This window comes from Oncorhynchus keta, unplaced genomic scaffold (genome assembly GCF_023373465.1).
Source record: "Oncorhynchus keta strain PuntledgeMale-10-30-2019 unplaced genomic scaffold, Oket_V2 Un_contig_17919_pilon_pilon, whole genome shotgun sequence".
Classification (NCBI taxonomy): Eukaryota; Metazoa; Chordata; class Actinopteri; order Salmoniformes; family Salmonidae; genus Oncorhynchus; species Oncorhynchus keta.
The window spans coordinates 52,753-70,015 of record NW_026280649.1 but is presented as its reverse complement, the minus strand read 5'-3'; the positions used below and the strand labels follow the sequence as shown (position 1 = coordinate 70,015).

The window sequence follows — 17,263 nt, the reverse complement described above, 5'->3', positions numbered from 1 at the left end:
CACTAACCTACTGGCAACAACACTGTTACACTAACCTACTGGCAACACTGTTACTAACCTACTGGCAGCACTGTTACACTAACCTACTGGCAACACTGTTACACTAACCTACTGGCAACACTGTTACACTAACCTACTGCAACAACACTGTACACTAACCTACTAGCAGCACTGTTGCATAACCTACTGGCAACACTGTTACACTAACCTACTGGCAACACTGTTACCTAACCTGCTGGCAACAACACTGTTACACTAACCTACAGCAGCAACACTGTTACACTAACCTACTATGTACTGTTACACTAACCTACTGGCAACAACACTGTTACACTAACCTACTGGCAACACTGTTACACTAACCTACTGGCAACAACACTGTTACACTGACCTACTGGCAACACTGTTACACTAACCTACTGGCAACACTGTTACACTAACCTACTGGCAACACTGTTACACTAACCTACACAACACTGTACTAACTACTGGCAACACTGTTACACTAACCTACTGGCAACACTGTTACACTAACCTGCTAGCACCTGTACACTAACCTACCAACACATGCTGCCTGGCCACATAACCTGCTAGCAACGCTACCTCACGAATTGTAATGTGTCTGCTATCATCTTGCTGTGGGCGCTACTGGCAACGCTACCTCCCCTGATTGTAATGTGTCTGCTATCATGCTGCTGCATGGACCCGACTAATAGCATTTACCTCCCACCGGTGTAGTGTGTCTGCTATCATGCTGCTGTGGGCGCTGGCAACACTACCTCACGGGTGTAGTGTGTGTCTGCTATCATGTTACACTAACCTACTGGCAACACTGTAACCTACACTAACCTACTGGCAACACTGTTACACTAACCTACTGGGTGTAATGTGTCTGCTATCATGCTGCTGTGGGCGCTACTGGCAACAACACTGTTACACTAACCTACTGGCAACACTACCTCACCCCAGGGTGTAATGTGTCTGCTATCATGCTGCTGTGGGCGCTACTGGCAACAACACTGTTACACCTAACCTACTGGCAACACTACCTACACGGTTGTAATGTGTCAATGTGAGGTCCCGGTGTGGGGAGCCCTACTGGCAACAACACTGTTACACTAACCTACTGGTAACGCTACCTCACGGTTGTAATGTGTCAATGTGAGGGTCCCGGTGTGGAGCCCAGGCTGGAAACAACACTGTTACACTAACCGGCGCGACAGGAAGCTCCTAGCGTGGGCCTGGAAGGCGATGATGACCACGGTCAGTTTAAGGTCCCTCTCCTCCTCCAGCTGGGCTAACACTCCTGTTCTGAAGAACATCTTACTCTGACCAATACGGAACAGATTAGGGTCCAGGTCCAGGTGCTTCATCTGGAGAGGAAGTCATAACATTTACATTACATTACATTTATCATTTAGCAGACGCTCTTATCCAGAAGCGACTTACAAATTTATCATGACACTGTTATATATTTATGCCATTTAGCAGACGCTTTTATCAAAGCGACTTACAGTCATGTGTGCATACATTCCTTGGGTGGTCCCGGGATCACCCACTACCCTGGCGTTACAAGCGCCATGCTCTACCAACTGAGCTACAGAAGCACCTTTATCACAACACCTTTATCGTGACACCTTTATCATAACACCTTTATCGCGACACCTTTATCATAACACCTTTATCATGACACCTTTATCATAACACCTTTATCGTGACACCTTTATCCTAACACCTTTATCGTGACACCTTTATCCTAACACCTTTATCGTGACACCTTTATCCTAACACCTTTATCATAACACCGTTATCATAACACCGTTATCATAACACCTTTATCGTGACACCTTTATCCAAACACCTTTATCGTGACACCTTTCAACACAAAGGTCCCTTTAGAATAACTCTTTACTTATCCAGAACTAAGGTAGAAACATTTGTCCTATTTAGTTCATTGCTCAACTTTAGCTTTTCTAAAAAGTGCAGGTTCAAATGTGCCAAAAGGTTTTTAGGCTCAGTGACTGTATCAGTTAGATCAACTCAGACGTTTCAGTTAGATCAACTCAGACGTTTCAGTTAGATCAACTCAGACGTTTCAGTTAGATCAACTCAGACGTTTCAGTTAGATCCACTCAGACGTTTCAGCTAGATCAACTCAGACGTTTCAGTTAGATCAACTCAGACGTTTCAGTTAGATCAACTCAGACGTTTCAGTTAGATCAACTCAGACGTTTCAGCTAGATCAACTCAGACGTTTCAGTTAGATCAACTCAGGCGTTTCAGTTAGATCAACTCAGGCGTTTCAGTTAGATCCACTCAGGCGTTTCAGTTAGATCAGTTTCAGTTAGATCAACTCAGACGTTTCCAGTTAGATCCACTCAGGCGTTTCAGTTAGATCAGACATTTCAGTTATCAACTCAGACGTTTCAGTTAGATCAACTCAGACGCTTCACAGTTACTCAGACGTTTCAGTTAGATCAACTCAGACATTTCAGTTAGAACAACTCAGTTTCAGTTAGATCAACTCAGACGTTTTCAGTTAGATTCAGACGTTTCAGTTAGATCACTCAGGCGTTTCAGTTAGATCAACTCAGACGTTTCAGTTAGATCACTCAGACGTTTCCAGTTAGATCCACTCAGACGTTTCAGTTAGATCAACTCCAGACGTTTCAGTTAGATCAACTCAGACGTTTTCAGTTAGATCCACTCAGACGTTTTCAGTTAGATCCACTCAGGCGTTTTCAGTTAGATCAACTCAGACGTTTCAGTTAGATCACTCAGACGTTTCAGTTAGATCCACTCCAGGCGTTTCAGTTAGAGACGTTTCAGTTAGAACAACTCAGACGTTTCAGTTAGATCAACTCAGACGTTTCAGTTAGATCCACTCAGACGTTTCCACTCAGACAGTTAGATCAACAGACGTTTTCAGTTAGATCAACTCAGAGTTAGATCACCATTAGTTGACAAGCCTGTTTCCCGTTTCAGTTAGAACTCAGACGTTTCAGTTAGGATTGCACCATTAGTTGGCTGCTAGGATCTCATAGCTTCAAGAAAGAGGAAGAGGAAGAAGAGGAAGAAAGAGAGGAAGACAGAAGGAAGAGAACAGGTTGTTATGTGTTAACTACACAGACACAATCGTGGTTCCTTAACGTTGGTGTTAGAACATTCCCACACCGTTGTCGGAACTCTTGGAACACGATGCGGTTGGGGAAGCCCTGTCTGCAGATACGGATCCCTTCCAGAACCCCGTTACACCTCAACTGTTCCAGAACCAGGTTGGCATCCAGCTTCCTGCCTACACACACACACAGGAACAATGAGGGAGAGAGAGAGGGATCAGAGGTGATTCAAGAGAGAGAGATGAATTGATGAAACGTATATAAATAGCGGTAAGTGTTTTGGGTAACGAGGGGATAGTGTCCTACCCTCTTCTCGTGGTTGGGGATGATACAGCGTATGAAGTTGGGCTGTGTGTTGTTCAACGTGGTCATCAGTTTGCCCAGGGATTCCTTGTAGAGCTGGCCCACTGTCCTGAACATGCCCTTCTTAGACTTGGTGGCGCTGGGGGCCCTCTCTGACATCTTGGTAATGGTCTCAGACCCACCACATGGTCCACTGGAAACAGAACAGGGATTATTCATGATCTCTGAGAAGAAAGGCTAGGGGGGGTGAGGGGAGGGAGAAAGGAGGAGATGAAAGAGAGAGGGAGGAGATGAAAGAGGAGGAGATGAAAGGAGGAGATGAAAGAGAGAGGGAGGGATAAGAAAGAGGAGGAGATGAAAGAGAGAGGGAGGGAGAAAGAGGAGGAGATGAAAGAGAGGGGAGGGAGAAAGAGGAGGAGATGAAAGAGAGGGGAGGGAGAAGGGAGGAGATGAAAGAGAGGGAGAGATGAAAGAGGAGAGGAGAAAGAGGAGGGGGCCGAGATGAAAGAGAGGGCAGGGAGAAAGAGGATGAGATGAAAGAGAGGGGAGGGAGAAAGAGGAGGAGATGAAAGAGAGAGGGAGGAGAAGAGGAGGAGATGAAAGAGAGAGGCAAGGGGAGGGAGAAAGAGGAGGAGAGGAAAGAAAGAGGGAGGGAGAAAGAGGAGGAGATGAAAGAGAGAGGGGAGGGAGAAGAGGAGGAGATGAAAGAGAGAGGCAGGGAGAAAGAGGATGAGATGAAAGAGAGAGGGAGGGAGAAAGAGGAGGAGATGAAAGAGAGAGGGAGGGAGAAAGAGGAGGAGATGAAAGAGAGAGGGAGGGAGAAGAGGATGAGATGAAAGAGAGAGGGAGGGAGAAAGAGGAGGAGATGAAAGAGCGGGAGGGAGAGAAGAGGAGGAGATGAAAGAGAGAGGGAGGGAGAAGGGAGGAGATGAAAGAGAGAGAGGGAGGGAGAAAGAGGAGGAGATGAAAGAGAGAGGGAGGGAGAAAGAGGAGGAGATGAAAGAGAGAGGGAGGGAGAAAGAGGAGGAGATGAAAGAGAGAGGCAGGGAGAAAGAGGAGGAGATGAAAGAGAGAGGCAGGGAGAAAGAGGAGGAGATGAAAGAGAGAGGGAGGGAGAAAGGGAGGGAGAAAAGAGGAGGAGATGAAAGAGAGAGGGAGGGAGAAGAACAGGTGACAGGCGAGAAGGAGAGACTGAATACTTTAGAATACTGAAGAATACTGATAGGAGTACAGTAAAGTGAATCTGTAGTAGACCAACTGTGCTTGCATCCTAAATAGGACCCTATTCCTTATATACAGTGCACTACTTTTGACCAGAGTGCTATGGGGCCTGGTCTAACGTAGTGTACCACTTAGGGAACAGGGTGCCATTTTGGGACGCTTCCTGCGGCTCACCATCCTTCCAGAGGTCCTGTATGAAGGGGTTGGATGAGTTGTTGAGGAGAGCCGTCACGTTGTCATTCAGAGGGTCCATGTTCTTAGTCAGCCAGTTGGCCCCGTTGTAGTCCACCTATAACACAACCACAATACAACCATAACACAACCACAACACAACCATGTTCTTAGTCAGCCAGTTGGCCCCGTTGTAGTCCACCTATAACACAACCACAATACAACACAACCATAACACAACCACAACCATGTTCTCCGTCAGCCAGCTGGCACTGTTGTAGATCACCTACTGTATAACACAACCACAACACAACATAACCACAACCACAACACAACATAACCACAACACAACATAACCACAACTACAACACAACATAACCACAACACAACATAACCACAACTACAACACAACATAACCACAACACAACATAACCACAACTACAACACAACACAACCACAACACAACACAACCACAACCACACACACAACCACAACACAAATAACCACAACCACAACACAACATAACCACAACTCAACACAACATAACCACAACACAACATAACCATAAAACACACATAACCACAACACAACATAACCATAACCACAACACAACATAACCACAACCACAACCACAACACAACATAACCACAACTACAACACAACACAACCACAACACAACATAACCACAACCACAACACAACATAACCACAACTACAACACAACATAACCACAACACAACATAACCACAACACAACATAACCACAACACAACATAACCACAACTACAACACAACATAACCATAACCACAACACAACCATGTTATTAATCAGCCAGCTGGCCCTGTTGTAGACCACCTACATATAATCTCATCTCACCCTACCAGCCTAGTGGAGAACTCTTCAGACAGAAATATATAATCTCATCTCACCCTACCAGCCTAGTGGAGAACTCTTCAGACAGAAATATATAATCTCATCTCACCCTACCAGCCTAGTGGAGAACTCTTCAGACAGAAATATATAATCTCATCTCACCCTACCAGCCTAGTGGAGAACTCTTCAGACAGAAATATATAATCTCATCTCTTGTCTTTGAGTGATTTGGGTGCCAGCCTAGTGGAGAACTCTTCAGACAAGGACAATATATAAACCAGCACTCCTCATCCAACAGAGCCAAGATACCTGGAGGATTGTTCTAGAAGGGTGGGGGAGGGTTACTTTAGGGAACCAGCACTCTCATCAACAGAGCCAAGATACCTGGATAATTGTTCTAGAAGGGTGGGGAGGGTTAGCTTTAGCCAGCACTCCTCATTCAACAGAGCCAAGATACCTGGAGGATTGTTCTAGAGGGTGGGGGGAGGGTTAGCTTTAGGGAACCAGCACTCCTCATCCAACAGAGCCAAGATACCTGGAGGATTGTTCTAGAAGGGTGGGGGGAGGGTTAGCTTTAGGGAACCAGCACTCCTCATCCAACAGAGCCAAGATACCTGGAGGATTGTTCTAGAAGGGTGGGGGGGGGTTAGCTTTAGGGAACCAGCACTCCTCATCCAACAGAGCCAAGATACCTGGAGGATTATTCTAGAAGGGTGGGGGGAGGGTTAGCTTTAGGGAACCAGCACTCCTCATCCAACAGAGCCAAGATACCTGGAGGATTGTTCTAGAAGGGTGGGGGAGGGTTAGCTTTAGAGAACCTGCACCCATCCGTATGTGCAGGGCTGCAGGTCCAATGTGTACAGTATGTGTGTCTGTGTGTGTGTGTGTGTTACCGGTCTCTCGATGAGCTCGATGCAGGGCTGCAGGTCCAATGTGTCCCCTCTTCAGTATGTGGATGTCTGTGTGTGTGTGTGTGTTGTGTGTCAAACGTTTGTCCTGAGGAGAAGGAGTACATAGTGTGTTTACACAGTCTCTCGATGAGCTACGTATGGGGCTGCAGGTCCAGGCCGAAGTCTATGAAGGGCATAGTGGTTTACCAGAGCCGATCCCAGTGGTTTACTCTTGTACTCCTCCTGCTCCAGGATGAACATGGTGTGGTTGAACAGCTGCTGCAGACGCCGTGGTGGTTCCTGTCTCTCGAGGAGAAGGTACATAGTGGTTTAACAGAGCTACAGTACTGGTGTCCTGAGGAGAAGGTACATAGTGGTTTACACAGAGCTACAGTACCGTGGTAGTTCCTGAGGAGAAGGTACAGTGGTTTACACAGAGCTACAGTACCGTGGTCCCTGAGGAGAAGGTACATAGTGGTTTACACAGAGCTTGTCCCTGAGGAGAAGGTACATAGTGGTTTACACAGAGCTACAGTACCGTGGTAGTTCCTGAGGAGAAGGAGAAGGTACATAGTGGTTTACACAGAGCTACAGTACCGTGGTAGTTCCTGAGGAGAAGGAGAAGGTACATAGTGGTTTACACAGAGCTACAGTACCGTGGTAGTTGAGGAGAAGGTACATAGTGGTTTACACAGAGCTACAGTACCGTGGTAGTTCCTGAGGAGAAGGTACATAGTGGTTTACACAGAGCTAGTGGTTTACATAGTGGTTTACACAGAGCTACAGTACCGTGGTAGTCCCTGAGGAGAAGGTACATAGTGGTTTACACAGAGCTACAGTACCGTGGTAGTCCCTGAGGAGAAGGAGAAGGTACATAGTGGTTTACACAGAGCTACAGTACCGTGGTAGTCCCTGAGGAGAAGGAGAAGGTACATAGTGGTTTACACAGAGCTACAGTACCATGGTAGTCCCTGAGGAGAAGGAGAAGGTACATAGTGATTTACACAGAGCTACAGTACCGTGGTAGTTCCTGAGGAGAAGGTAGTTCCAGAGCTACAGAGTGGTAGTCCCTGAGGAGAAGGTACATAGTGGTTTACACAGAGCTACAGTACCGTGGTAGTTCCTGAGGAGAAGGTACATAGTGGTTTACACAGAGCTACAGTACCGTGGTAGTCCCTGAGGAGAAGGAGAAGGTACATAGTGGTTTACACAGAGCTACAGTACCGTGGTTTCCTGAGGAGAAGGAGAAGGTACATAGTGGTTTACACAGAGCTACAGTACCGTGGTAGTTCCTGAGGAGAAGGAGAAGGTACATAGTGGTTTACACAGAGCTACAGTACCGTGGTAGTTCCTGAGGAGAAGGTACATAGTGGTTTACACAGAGCTACAGTGGGTAGTCCCTGAGGAGAAGGAGAAGGTACATAGTGGTTTACACAGAGCTACAGTACCGTGGTAGTTCCTGAGGAGAAGGTACATAGTGGTTTACACAGAGCTACAGTACCGTGGTAGTCCCTGAGGAGAAGGAGAAGGTACATAGTGGTTTACACAGAGCTACAGTACCGTGGTAGTCCCTGAGGAGAAGGGTTTAGACAGGTACATAGTGGTTTGGTTTACACAGAGCTACAGTACCGTGGTAGTCCCTGAGGAGAAGGTACATAGTGGTTTACACAGAGCTACAGTACCGTGGTAGTCCCTGAGGAGAAGGTACATAGTGGTTTACACAGAGCTACAGTACCGTGGTAGTCCCTGAGGAGAAGGTACATAGTGGTTTACACAGAGCTACAGTACCGTGGTAGTTCCTGAGGAGAAGGAGAAGGGAGAGATGGATGTGAACATAGAGGTACTGCTCACCTCATAGTCCTGTACATCAAGTCTGCATCCCAATTGACATCCTATTCCCTATTTAGTGCACTACTTTGACCAGGGTCGTAGGGGTGTTTCTAATTGTGGGATAATAATAATCATAGTAGTTAATGTTCTGGGGAAATGTCCCTTTTGGGAGGTAGATGGGGCTCCCAAATCGCTACATTTACCCATTTTAAAATTTCAGTAATATAGCAGATGCTCGAATCCAGAGTGAATTACAGTCGTGGCTGCGTCATTTTATTTTACCGGTCCTCCATGGGAATCGAACCCACAACCTTGGCATTGCGATGCGCCATGAGCTACCAACTGGCCTCACGGGACCCCTGCTGAATTCCCTTCTCTGTCAATTTAAAGAGGATGCTCCTCAATCTCACCTCAAAGATTTCGAAGCCAGCGATGTCTAGGATCCCCAGGAATGATGCTCCTTTACGTTTGGCCTTATCCAGAGTCTTATTCACCCTGGCCAGGATCCACCTGAACAACCGCTCATACATGGCCTTCGCTAGGGCCTCGATGGCAAAGTCAGCCTGGGGGAGGGGGAGGGGGAGGGAGGGGAGAGAGAGAGGAGAGGGAGGGAGGGGGAGGAGGGAGGGGAGAGGGAGGGAGGGAGGGAGGGAGGGAGGGGGGAGGGAGGGAGGGAGGGAGGGGAGAAGGAGAGAGGGAGGGGAGAGGAGAGAGGGAGGGGGAGGAGAGAGGAGGGAGGGAGGGAGAGAGGAGAGGGAGGGAGAGAAGGAGAGGAGGGAGGGGAGAGAGAGGGAGGGGAGAGAGAGAGGGAGGGGAGAAGGAGAGAGGGAGGGGAGAAGGAGAGGGAGAGGGAGAGGGAGGGAGGGAGGGGGAGAGGGAGAGGGAGAGGGAGAAGGAGAGAGGGAGGGGGAGAAGGAGAGAGGGAGGGGGAGAAGGAGAGAGGGAGGGGGAGAAGGAGAGGGAGACAGTGAGTGTGAACCGTCATCTTGTCTGCCTCCACGTACAGTCCTGTCTCTGACTAAAGCTTCTCTAGAGAAGGGCTATGTACTATAACTACTTATGGCTTCAGATACATTATATGTTGCCATTATACATTATATGTTGCCAAATCTAGAATAGAATAGAGTAGAATACAATGGATTAGAGTTGAGTTGAGTAGAGTAGAATACAATAGACAAGAGAATAATAAAATAGAGTAGAGGAGAATAGCGTTGAGTAGAGTAGAATAGAATTGAATAGAATAGAGTAGAATATAATATATTAGAGATGAATAGAGTAGAGTACAGTTAAATATAGTAGATTAGACTAGAGTAGGGTAGAATAGAGTATAATATAATAGATTAGAATATATATTATAGTAGAATATAATAGATTAGAATACAGGAGAATATAATAGATTAGAATAGAGTAGAATATAATAGATTAGAGTAGAATAGAGTAGATTAGAATAGGGTAGAGTTGAATAGAACAGAGTAGAATAGTGTAGAACATAATAGAACATAGAGTAGTAGAACATAGAGTAGAACAGAGTAGAATAGAGTAGTGTTGAATAGAGTAGAATATAGGAGAGAAGACTAGAGTAGAACATAATGGTTGATTAAAGAGAAGAAAGGAGTTTAATAGAATAGAGTAGATCAGAGTAGTGTGTATTTGAATAAAACAGAATAGAGTAGAATAGAATAACAGAATAAAGTAGAGTAGAATAGAGTACAATAGAATAGAGTAGAACTTAATAGAATGGAGTCAAACAGAGTTTAATAGAATAGAGTAGAGTTGAATAGAATAGAGTAGAGTTGAATAGAGTAGAGTTGAATAGAATAGAGTAGAGTTGAATAGAATTGGGTAGATTACAGTAGTTTAGAGTCGAATATAATAGAGTAGAATAAAATAGAATAGAATAGAGCAGAATATACTATAGTTGAATAGAACAGAGCATAATACAACATAATAAAGTAGAATTGAATATAATAGAATAGAAGATATTAGAATAGAAAATAGTAGAATAGAGTAGAATGATGATGATAATAGAATGGAGTAGAATAGAAGATAGTATAATAGAAAATAGTAGAACAGATGATAATAGAATAGAGTAGAATAGAAGATAGTATAATAGAAAATAGTAGAATAGATGATAATAGAATAGAGTAGAATAGAATAAAGTATAATAGAATAATAGTAGAAAATAGATGATAATAGAATAGAATAGAGTAGAAAATAGAGAACAGATGATAATAGAGTATAAAGATAGTATAAAAAATAGTAGAATAGAATATAGTATAATAGACAATAGTAGAATAGATGATAATAGAATAGAGTAGAATAGAGCAGAATATAATTGAGTCAAATAGAATAGAGTAGAATAGAAAAAAACATAATAGAGTAGAATATAGAACAATAGAGTAGAATATAATAGAGTACAATAGAAAATAGTTTAATATAATAGAGTAGAATAAAACATAATATAGTAGAATAGAACAAAATAGAGTAGAATAGAGTAGAATAGAACATAATAGAGTAGAATAGAGTATAATAGAATAGATTAGAATAAAGTAGAGTGGAGTAGAGTAGAATTGAGTACAATATAATAGAGTAGAATGGAGTATAATATAATACTGAAGAACTGAATAGAATAGAGTAGAATAGAAGAGTACCTGCTCCTTGGTCTGAGCCTTCTGCACCACCTCTCTGCCCACCTTGATACGGGGGGGTGAGGACGGAACGGGTGAAGTCTGTCACGTTGATACCCTGCAGGTGGCACACTTTCTGAGCCGCTGTAGAGAGAAAGAGAAGAGAGGGGAGGGGGAGGAGGAGAGAGAGAGGGGGGGGAAGGGAGGAGAGAGAGAGAGGGGAGGGGGAGGAGGAGAGAGAGAGAGGAAGAGAGGCAAGGGAGGAAGAGAGGGAGGGAGAGGAGGGGAGGGAGAGAGAGAGAGAGAGAGAGAGAGAGAGAGAGAGAGAGAGAGAGAGAGAGAGAGAGAGAGAGAGGAAGGGAGGGAGGCAAGAGAGAGAAAGATTAGTTGTGTTGTATGTTACCTGTTGTCTTTCTTACCTGTGTTAGTGGTATGTTACCTGTTGTCTTTCTTACCAGTGTTAGTGGTATGTTACCTGTTGTCTTTCTTACCTGTGTTAGTGGTATATTACCTGTTGTCTTTCTTACCTGTGTTAGTGGTATGTTACCTGTTATCTTTCTTACCTGTGTTAGTAGTATGTTACCTGTTATCTTTCTTACCTGTGTTAGTGGTATGTTACCTGTTATCTTTCTTACCTGTGTTAGTGGTATGTTACCTGTTGTCTTTCTTACCTGTGTTAGTGGTATGTTACCTGTTGTCTTTCTTACCTGTGTTAGTGGTATGTTACCTGTTTTCTTTCTTACCTGCGTTAGTGGTATGTTACCTGTTGTCTTTCTTACCTGTGTTAGCGGTATGTTACCTGTTGTCATTCTTACCTGTGTTAGTGGTATGTTACCTGTTATCTTTCTTACCTGTGTTAGTGGTATGTTACCTGTTATCTTTCTTACCTGTGTTAGTGGTATGTTACCTGTTATCTTTCTTACCTGTGTTAGTGGTATGTTACCTGTTATCTTTCTTACCTGTGTTAGTGGTATGTTACCTGTTGTCTTTCTTACCTGTGTTAGTGGTATGTTACCTGTTGTCTTTCTTACCTGTGTTAGTGGTATGTTACCTGTTATCTTTCTTACCTGTGTTAGTGGTATGTTACCTGTTATCTTTCTTACCTGTGTTAGTGGTATGTTACCTGTTATCTTTCTTACCTGTGTTAGTGGTATGTTACCTGTTATCTTTCTTACCTGTGTTAGTGGTATGTTACCTGTTGTCTTTCTTACCTGTGTTAGTGGTATGTTACCTGTTGTCTTTCTTACCTGTGTTAGTGGTATGTTACCTGTTATCTTTCTTACCTGTGTTAGTGGTATGTTACCTGTTATCTTTCTTACCTGTGTTAGTGGTATGTTACCTGTTGTCTTTCTTACCTGTGTTAGTGGTATGTTACCTGTTGTCTTTCTTACCTGTGTTAGTGGTATGTTACCTGTTGTCTTTCTTACCTGTGTTAGTGGTATGTTACCTGTTGTCTTGTGATTTCCTCTCTGTGTTATCTGTGCTAAATGTAAACTGTATTTTCAAGCTTGTGTTACTGTGAACAAACTCTGTTGTATCTGTGTTGCTCCTACCTGTGTGATGTGGTCTCACCTGTTTGCTCTACCTGTGTGATGTCATTCTAACCTGTGTTTCTCCTACCTGTGTGATGTCATGTCTCACCTGTTTGCTCCTACCTGTGTGATGTCATGTCTAACCTGTTTTTCTCCTACCTGCGTGATGTCATGTCTAACAAATGCTGCTACTACCTGTGTGATGTCATGTTCCACCTGTGTTACTACCTGTGTGATGTCATGTATCACCTGTTACTACCTGTGTGATGTCATGTTTCACCTGTGAACAATGTCATGTTTCACCTGGGTTACTACCTGTGTTGTCATGTTTCACCTGTTACTGATGTCATGTCACCTGGGTTACTACCTGTGTGATGTCTCACCTACCTGTGTGATGTCATGTCTCTACCTGTGTGATGTCATGTTTCCTACCTGTGTGATGTCATGTCTCACCTGTGTTGTCTCCTACCTGTGTGATGTCATGTTTCACCTGGGTTACCCTGGGTTACTACCTGTGTGATGTCATGTTTCACCTGGGTTACTACCTGTGTGATGTCATGTATCACCTGGGTTACTACCTGTGTGATGTCATGTTTCACCTGGGTTACTACCTGTGTGATGTCATGTATCACCTGGGTTACTACCTGTGTGATGTCATGTATCACCTGGGTTACTACCTGTGTGATGTCATGTTTCACCTGGGTTACTACCTGTGTGATGTCATGTATCACCTGGGTTACTACCTGTGTGATGTCATGTTTCACCTGGGTTACTACCTGTGTGATGTCATGTTTCACCCTGGGTTACCTGGGTTACCCTGTGTGATGTCATGTTTCACCTGGGTTACTACCTGTGTGATGTCATGTATCACCTGGGTTACTACCTGTGTGATGTCATGTATCACCTGGGTTACTACCTGTGTGATGTCATGTATCACCTGGGTTACCCTGTGTGATGTCATGTTTCACCTGGGTTACTACCTGTGTGATGTCATGTATCACCTGTGTTACTACCTGTGTGATGTCATGTATCACCTGTGTTGTCGGGCATGGTGGCCTGCTCATTGTTCCTCTCCTTGTTGAACTTAATGTTCCCCAGCTGGAGCACAGTGGAGACCACCTTCATCATGCCTAGAGAGAGGAGAAGAGAGAGGGATGAGGAGAGTGGGAGGAGAGACAGACATCACTGAGAGAGACAACAGAAAGAGAGAGAGCCCTACTCCTACCTATCCCCACGTCCTCAAAAGAGAGAGAGCGAGAGAACGACGGAAGGACAGAGAAAGACAAAGTGAGGTGGAGAAAGAGAATGATAGACTAAAAGCCAGACAGTACCTGTCTTCATCCTTCCCTCCAGTACCTGTCCTCTCGTCCTCAGAGACAGCCCTCCTTCCCTCCAGTACCCCTCCGTCCTCAGAGACAGCCCTAGTACCTGTCCTCTCGAGACAGCCCTCCCCTCCCTCCAGTACCTGTCCTCTCGTCCTCAGAGACAGCCCTCCCCTCCCTCCAGTACCTGTCCTCTCTTCCTCAGAGACAGCCCTCCTCTTCCCTCCAGTACCTGTCCTCTCGTCCTCAGAGAAACCCAGCCCTCCCTCCAGTACCTCCTCTCAGAGAAACCCATGATCTCCCCTCCCTCCAGTACCTGTCCTCTGGTCCTCAGAGAAACCCATGATCTCCCCTCTTCCTGTCCTCTAGAGAAACCCATACCTGTCCTGTCCTCTGTCCTCAGAGACCCAGCCCTCCCTCGTCCTCAGAGAAACCCATCCAGTACCTGTCCTCTGTCCTCAGAGAAACCCATGATCTCCCCTCCCTCCAGTACCTGTCCTCTGGTCCTCAGAGAAACCCATGAGCTCTCCCCTCCCTCCAGTACCTGTCCTCTCGTCCTCAGAGAAACCCATGATCTCCCCTCCCTCCAGTACCTGTCCTCTCGTCCTCAGAGAAACCCATGATCTCCCCTCCCTCCAGTCCTGTCCTCTGGTCCTCAGTACCTGTCCTCTCGTCCTCAGAGAAACCCATGATCTCCCCTCCCTCCAGTACCTGTCCTCTCGTCCTCAGAGAAACCCATCCTCAGAGAAGAAACCCATGATCTCCATGGCCTCCAGTGTTTCTATGAACATCTGATCATCTTCCTGACCAGGCACCTCCACGTGACCTGCCACCAGGAACCGGTAGGCCCCGAAATCCTCCAGTAACAGCTCCTCTATACAGGAACAGACAGGAGAGGAGGAGCTGTATGGTTACACACTATATAATTAAATAAGGCCTGAGGCCTGTCCTCTATCTATCTATCTATCTATCTATCTATCTATCTATCTATCTATCTATCTATCTATCTATCTATCTATCTATCTATTTATCTATCTATCTAATTAAATCTATCTATCTATCTATCTATCTATCTATCTAATTAAATCTATCTATCTATCTATCTATCTATCTATCTATCTATCTAATTCTATCTATCTATCTATCTATCTATCTATCTATCTATCTATCTATCTATCTATCTATCTATCTATCTATCTCATTCTATCCATCTATCTCTCACCCTTTAGTTGGTCCTTCGCTCCGGCCACCATGTAGTAAAAGATATGGAAGGCTCTCTCTATCTTGGCTTGGCGGATACAGCGTGACTTCTCCAGCAGGTCTGGTGGACAGGGGAGGGTCAAAGACAAAACCCTCTGTGGTGCAGGAACAAGACACTGCATTTTACGTTGGGCCAGTTTCCCCCGACACACATGGAATATGAATATGAAGTCTTCATTGAACATGTTTTTTAGTCCAGGACTAGGGTTTAACCTGTGTCCGGGAAACTGTCCCTGAGGTGTGTGTTAATATCTCCCGAATCTCTAAAAGATTAATTAAACACCTACAATACATCTCTATGAGGAGCCCAGAGTCTGTATATTTAGAGGAAGTATATTTCAGAGGATACAGGTATCGATGTTGGCTCCAACCAGGAATACGTCAAAGTTGAGCTAGAGGAAGTATATTTGCCCTGAGGAGGAGATGTAGGACACTGATGTAGGATACTGTATATGTGAGGAGAGTAGGATACTGTATAGGAGGAGAGAGATAATACTGTATATATGAGGAGAGAGATGTAGGATACTGTATATGTGAGGAGAGAGATGTAGGATACTGTATATGTGAGGAGAGAGATGTAGGATACTGTATATATGAGGAGAGAGATGTAGGATACTGTATATATGAGGAGAGAGATGTAGGATACTGTATATGTGAGGAGAGAGATGTAGGATACTGTATATATGAGGAGAGAGATGTAGGATACTGTATATATGAGGAGAGAGATGTAGGATACTGTATATATGAGGAGAGAGATGTAGGATACTGTATATGTGAGGAGAGAGATGTAGGATACTGTATATGTGAGGAGAGATGTAGGATACTGTATATGTGAGGAGAGATGTAGGATACTGTATATATGAGGAGAGAGATGTAGGATACTGTATATGTGAGGAGAGAGATGTAGGATACTGTATATATGAGGAGAGAGATGTAGGATACTGTATATGTGAGGAGAGAGATGTAGGATACTGTATATATGAGGAGAGAGATGTAGGATACTGTATATATGAGGAGAGAGATGTAGGATACTGTATATGTGAGGAGAGAGATGTAGGATACTGTATATGTGAGGAGAGATGTAGGATACTGTATATATGAGGAGAGAGATGTAGGATACTGTATATGTGAGGAGAGAGATGTAGGATACTGTATATGAGAGGAGAGATGTAGGATACTGTATATGTGAGGAGAGAGATGTAGGATACTGTATATGAGGAGAGATGAGGAGAGAGATGTAGGATACTGTATATGTGAGGAGAGATGTAGGATACTGTATATGTGAGGAGAGATGTAGGATACTGTATATGTGAGGAGAGAGATGTAGGATACTGTATATATGAGGAGAGAGATGTAGGATACTGTATATGAGAGAGATATGTAGGATACTGTATATATGAGGAGAGAGATGTAGGATACTGTATATGAGGAGAGAGATGTAGGATACTGTATATGTGAGGAGAGATGATGTAGGGATACTGTATATATGAGGAGAGAGATGTAGGATACTGTATATATGAGGAGAGAGATGTAGGATACTGTATATGTGAGGAGAGAGATGTAGGATACTGAGAGAGAGATGTAGGATACTGTATATGTGAGGAGAGAGATGTAGGATACTGTATACATGAGGAGAGAGATGTAGGATACTGTATATGTGAGGAGAGATGTAGGATACTGTATATATGAGGAGAGAGATGTAGGATACTGTATATGTGAGGAGAGAGATGTAGGATACTGTATACGAGGAGAGATGTAGGATACTATATGAGGAGAGATGTAGGATACTGTATATGTGAGGAGAGATGTAGGATACTGTATATATGAGGAGAGAGATGTAGGATACTGTATATGTGAGGAGAGAGATGTAGGATACTGTAGGAGAGAGATAGGATACTGTATATGAGGAGAGAGATGTAGGATACTGTATATGTGAGGAGAGAGATGTAGGATACTGTATATATGAGGAGAGAGATGTAGGATACTGTATATGTGAGGAGAGAGATGTAGGATACTGTATATATGAGGAGAGAGATGTAGGACACTGTATACTGTATATGTGAGGAGAGATGTAGGATACTGTATATGTGAGGAGAGATGTAGGATACTGTATATG

The 17,263-nt window shown here is 44.3% G+C and overlaps 1 pseudogene; it reads right to left on the bottom strand.

Moving 5' to 3' along the window:
- Nucleotides 1-1,212: 1,212 nt before the first annotated feature.
- Nucleotides 1,213-17,263, bottom strand: part of LOC127919938 (myosin-11-like) — a 52,307-nt pseudogene continuing 36,256 nt past the window's right edge.